Consider the following 6168-nt stretch of genomic DNA (forward strand, 5'->3'; position numbering starts at 1 on the left):
TGAATCAAACGTTCCAAAAATAGACAGTTCAAATCATTTTAGTATATGTATTTCCATAAAATGTAAACAAAAATAAAAACTTACGGGGATGAAGTCACCGTATTTGCCATGGCTGTCGTGTCGCTCTCCTACACACACAATTAGAATCAAACTATTTGAGTTCGGGTTGTTAACTGGCCTTTCTGCGAGAAATGTGTTGTGTCGCAAAACAAACTGTCTCTTGTCAGGTAGAGGTGCCGTCTTTAAAGGGAATCGAATTCGCAGTTTCGTTTAAGGTGTTAATATGTAGTAAGGAAACAGTAATGACATCTTAAGGGTACATGTAGATTGACGTATTAGATTAAGTATTGACGTTCTTGTTTTTCTACCGACAAGTGTAATATTAAATTATTATGTAACTGAAAAATAAACAAAGACAATAAAGAGAAAGCGATATGAAAGTTTGTGATTATGTTTCTGTAAAATACAGCAAACAGTAAAAATATGCACAATATAAAGAAATGTAAATACAAAACGAAAATGTATTATATATATATAAGTTGTGTAATACTTATGTCCTTTTATTTATTAGACTTAATTTATTAATAAAATGTCAGACGAATGGCTAAGTGGATGACACAATTGCCTTTTTCCATATGGACATTCTTTCGAATCGCGCGTGAGAAAAACATTTTTCTGTTTATTTATTTCTTAAATAATATTCCTTTATTTACTAACTTCAAACAAGAACTATCTCTAAAAACAGTGTTTAAAGAATATCCGAATTATGAATCCAAAGGTTTAACATTTACGTTTTCAAATCAATAAATTAAAAACAAACAGTTATTTGTCCCCTATCCACCATGTGAAATGTGTATGAAATGTGTGTGATGTTGGGTATTGTATATTCATTTATGATAACACATTTTAATTCTGGATTATGCAGTATATTTATCATTACTTCGTATCACATTACCGTTACATATGCACCTTATGTACTTTTATATGGTGTTGTTTGCAGAACACAAGCCTTATAGAAACTATACAGTACATATCTCTCGTAGAGTTAATAGCAGCCTTATTGAAACTATACAGTACATATCTCTCGTAGAGTTAATAGCAGCCTTATAGAAACTATACAGTACATATCTCTCGTAGAGTTAATAGCAGCCTTATAGAAACTATACAGTACATATCTCTCGTAGAGTTAATAGCAGCCTTATAGAAACTATACAGTACATATCTCTCGTAGAGTTAATAGCAGCCTTATAGAAACTATACAGTACATATCTCTCGTAGAGTTAATAGCAGCCTTATAGAAACTATACAGTACATATCTCTCGTAGAGTTAATAGCAGGTTATTGCCTTATCATTATGTATAATATAAAGTAAGGCTTTATTTTGAGAGAAAAAATACTCGTTGTTTTTCCGTGCCAAGCCTGATATATCACAATTCATACCGAGCCTGCATATTACTAAGTGAAGACTTTATAGTTGATTCCTAGAAATGTAAACGAACTCCAGTGGGCAATTGTCGATAGCCTATCCTGGCCTCAAAGGTTAAGGACGATGTGCACAAAGGCTGACCGATCACTCACATTGCTTTCCTGCCAGCTTAAACTTATAACGTTTAAAGAAATTGCACAATGTTTGTACTGGATCGCTGACTTATGCTAAGACCAAAAAATATATATAACTTTATAACATGTCTTTTCAAACGTATGTTGAGGTAAGGAACAAAATGGAATAGCATTCCAGCACTAGATTTGTATCATTCGTGTCTTCTCGCTGGAAATTCCTAAAAGATTGTATTGGCTGTTGTAAAAAGTCAAAAAATGTGAAAAACTGGATAAGACAGCTACGCCGAAAATGCCTTCCTTGGACTGGAAACCGGAACATTGCGACGCAAAAGCTAACGTTCTATCACCACAACATGCAGGCTTTTGAGGTGGTTCAATTCAAACGCTATACTGCTGGCAAAGCACTTGTTCGGTAAATTATCGATGAAAAGCGTTCCACACGCTATATTATTTTTTCCGATTTCGAATTAATGATTATCTTTAAAAGATCAGGGGTTATAACCATGTTTTATGCAGAAAATAATATTTTGCGTGTTTTAATAATATAATTAGAATAAAAAAAAATTAATATATGACATTTTTTAATGCCATTTTGCCCCACTTTGAACAAGTCCTTTTAATAATAGTTCAGTATATTATCGTTATAAAAGCTTTTATGAAATCAGGTTAACGCTGCTATGTTATCATATTTTGTTATTCCTGTTTTATCTTTTCTTTTAATAGACCTTCCTAAAGGGAAAATAACAATATCCTTTTATTATTTAACCCATTTATGCCTAGCGTTTAGAAAAAAGGCATTGGCAAACAGCGTAGACCCTGATGAGACGCCGCGGCGTCTCATCAGGGTCTGCGCTGTTTGCTAAAAGGAATTTCTGTAAGAAATATTCTAAATATAGAAATGAATATACTAGATCTCATTAATTTTTGGAAATAAATTGATCCAATTTAGAAGGATTGGAGAGTCCACTTGGCATAAATGGGTTAATTTACACCCATTTTATGTTTGAATAATGTTACTCTGTCATAGTAGTTAAAGGACGAATACCAGTAGAACGGGCATATACAAATCGAATAAGATATGTTTAATCTTCAATGCCAGAAATGATAGTCATATAAGCAGTTTAATGCAAAATGAACTTATACTTCATAGAAGTCACTAAAGAGATAACCAAGGATTTCGTATGCCGTTGAATATATCTACACGTGTTTACTACACTAGATATGCTTGAAGCTTCTGTTGGTGTGGGGCTAAGAACTTCTTCAGAGTTAGTTCGGTCCATTAGTAAACATTAAATTAGAATTCTAGGCGTTTGTTAAAAACAAAATATATAAAAAGCTATGACGATGAACTAAGCCTTACGCGTGAGTTCATATAAAAGTCGACCGTGACGTTTACGGTCACTGCCGCTCGATGGGCCATCGTCGGCTCAGGTATTACGTCAAATTACCTTGTGTATTCTTTTTAAGTATACTTTCTTGTTCCCCGTGTACGGAAAATATACTTAAACTTACCCGGTCAGAATTAGACTGTAACCGAGTTTTATTCCTGCCCAAAATCAGATGTCGTAAAACATTACGAAACATAACTCGTTTTTTAACTAAACGTGCCTCAGCATGTTTTTTAGTATAATATATAATAATTTATATTTTATTGTTATATAAACATATATTAATATCAATATAATTGCGATCAGTATTTTGCATTGTAAGTATTTTGATATTGTTTTTATTATAGTTTGAACATAATCTTGCCATTAATATATTAGAACATGAAGAATTTTATTTTTACTTAATAACGATTTACGGATGACCACGAATGCGCATACATATACTTTTATGTGTATTGATTACACTTTGTATATCACGTATACTAATAAAACTTATTTTGTCTGTGTATTTAATATACGCGTCCATCTCACTTTTCACTGAATAAACAGACTTATAGAGAGTGATCATTCAAGCCTTTTTACCAGCAGCTTTCTACGCCTGTGTACGCTATTATGTGGTTTCCACATTACCCTATTGTGTCACTGTCATGACAGAATGGAACGTAATTGATCGGGTGGATTGCGTTGGCAAATACGTACATGTCAATCAGTATTAAGCAGCCAATAAACTGAAAGACGACTGAAAACAACTCGATACTATGCAAACTAAACGAACCTCGCTCTGATATAACAGGGCTAGATACATGTACGTAAAGGTTCATCCCATATCAGCCTGTGTAGTTCGCACATCCTTATCATGGACGACACTTTCCGCATGTATGAAATTTTTCAACTACAGTAAGTCAATAATTAGAAAACATTCAGTTGAAGCTGGAAGTGCTGCCCATGATAAGCCTGTGCGAACACTTCACGCACATGCATCAAGCCCGGTTTTCACAGAGCGTGGCTCAAATTTATTTTGAATATAAGCACTTGTGAACAAGAGATGAGCGTTTCGTGTAATTGACACATTCTGTTTTGCATTTTACAGTTCTTGAAGTGTTGCATGCTTTCAGGTTAGAAGCATTACTGTTTAAAAACGATTTAAAAGCGCGTTTATCCAGCTTACCTTTTCGAAGAAACTATATACAAATCACAGATACATTGCCTTCTGCGATATTTTATACACGTTAGAGACGTATTCAAAGTGTCCGTTATGGTTTATTCAAGTGTCATTCGCGGACTTAGCAATCTTTTAACGCTCTGGTTAAATAATTATATTTTACTCCAAATTTCAAATGCAATTGGAGACTCATTTCTCCAGACCCAAAATGTAGCTCAATTACCCGATTAACAACATGACATTGAGTCTTTAAATGCGTATAGCTATACTCTCTATTATTTAAAGGAAATTATGAAATTGCAATTGTCAAAGCATACATTTTCAGAAAAGGCTTTACTTCTATTGAAACTAGAATCATAAAAGTAATTTATTGCTCTCGACTTTTTTCCCTCGTATATTCTGTCTCCAGTTTGCAATTAGGATACATCATTAGATCGAGTTACCAATTACTTTTAGAAAAAATACGTTTCTAACAAAAAATCTAAATTAATAATTAAAAAGACATTTCTTTGCTTTAACGCATCTCATATGCTTTATGGTCACGATTTTATTGCTTGTTATTTCATAAATAATTTACATTATTTCGTCAAAGTGACCTTTTTTTTTTGCGCGATACCACACATAATGTTTAGTTTGATATTATATGATTTCAAACGTTCGACTGCATCAAACCAATAGATAGAATCCAAAATGTAAATTGTGAACAATGGTACGTACGATACCAACTTTCTGACCAGAAGGCTACATGACGAATATCATAAGGGCCTTCCTGTGGGAAAACTTGGCTTTAATCATGTGCGTAAAGTGTCTTCCCAAATTAGCCTGTGCAGTCCGCACAGGCTAATCAGGGACGACACGTTCCTCATAGAGTTGATTTTTGTTTAGAATAGACTTCTTTTAAACGAAAAATCAAATTCTATAAAAGCGGAAAGTGTCAGTCTTGATTAGCCTGTACGGAGTGCACAAGCTAATATAGGGCGACACTTCGCGCACATGCAATAAGAATCGTTTTCCCAGAACGAGGCTCATATCAAAGGCATGTCCTCGCTCAGTATTGCATCGTCAGTCACGAATAATTCTCTTCGGTTTGTAGAGGCAAACATATGATATGTAGAACGCGTTCGGAAACATAACCATATTGAAGGTGGGGCAGTTTTGGTGCAGAATGCTAACCCTACATGAACGTTTTTTTTTGTTTGACAGGTTTCCGTGCAAAATGTTGGTATGCCTACCTGAGAACGTAATCTGATTGAGGCAATGATTTGTTTGGACAGACAGAGAGATAGATAAAGGCCATGTGCCAAAACACTTTTCTCTAAGACGGGTCTAGCTGCGTGTTCCCGTTTAACGGTATACAACAGCAGCTATTCTGAGAGCGGTACATTAGAAATCGGAATACTACTCCCGTTTCCAGGACTCACTCAACGCGCTGAAAACAGTGGATATATTCCTCAACCGAAAGACGAACAGATGTTTATGTTACATGGTGCTTTTCATATCAAGTTAACATGAATCTCTAAAGTAAAAAATAAATATGAAATTACTTAGTCAATGCATTAATTGTAATGTTCAGATTTATAATTAAAAGCAACAATGATTTTAACGCTTAGTTCGGACTGTAATAACCGTGTATTATTGAAAATTAAATTAAACTTACGGGGAATGGAATGGAATAAATTTGATAACAGCAAATGCCTTGTCGCGGCGAAATATCGCTATCCAGAACAATATATATGGCTTCACGTTTAATTAAGTACAACTGATGGTTTGATTATCGGACGCTTTAATAAAGGTCGCTTTGAGCACCGCCGACGCTTGCAAAAGATTTAATAGGTTACATAGCTGTGCTTCGTAGTTAACGAACACGTTTTTGATCATTAATAATATTTTTCATAATTGTTGAGAACTATTGCGAATAGGATGGACTCGCCTTCGAACGGAATATTTATGGTATCGCTGTGTAATTAATTCAGGATGATAATTATGTAATTAATGGCAATCAAATACGTGTTTTATTGTAGCTTAAGTTCACATATGCTTGTAAGACGTTACTACACC

Source organism: Dreissena polymorpha, chromosome 4, assembly GCF_020536995.1.
Source record: "Dreissena polymorpha isolate Duluth1 chromosome 4, UMN_Dpol_1.0, whole genome shotgun sequence".
In the NCBI taxonomy this organism is placed as follows: domain Eukaryota; kingdom Metazoa; phylum Mollusca; class Bivalvia; order Myida; family Dreissenidae; genus Dreissena; species Dreissena polymorpha.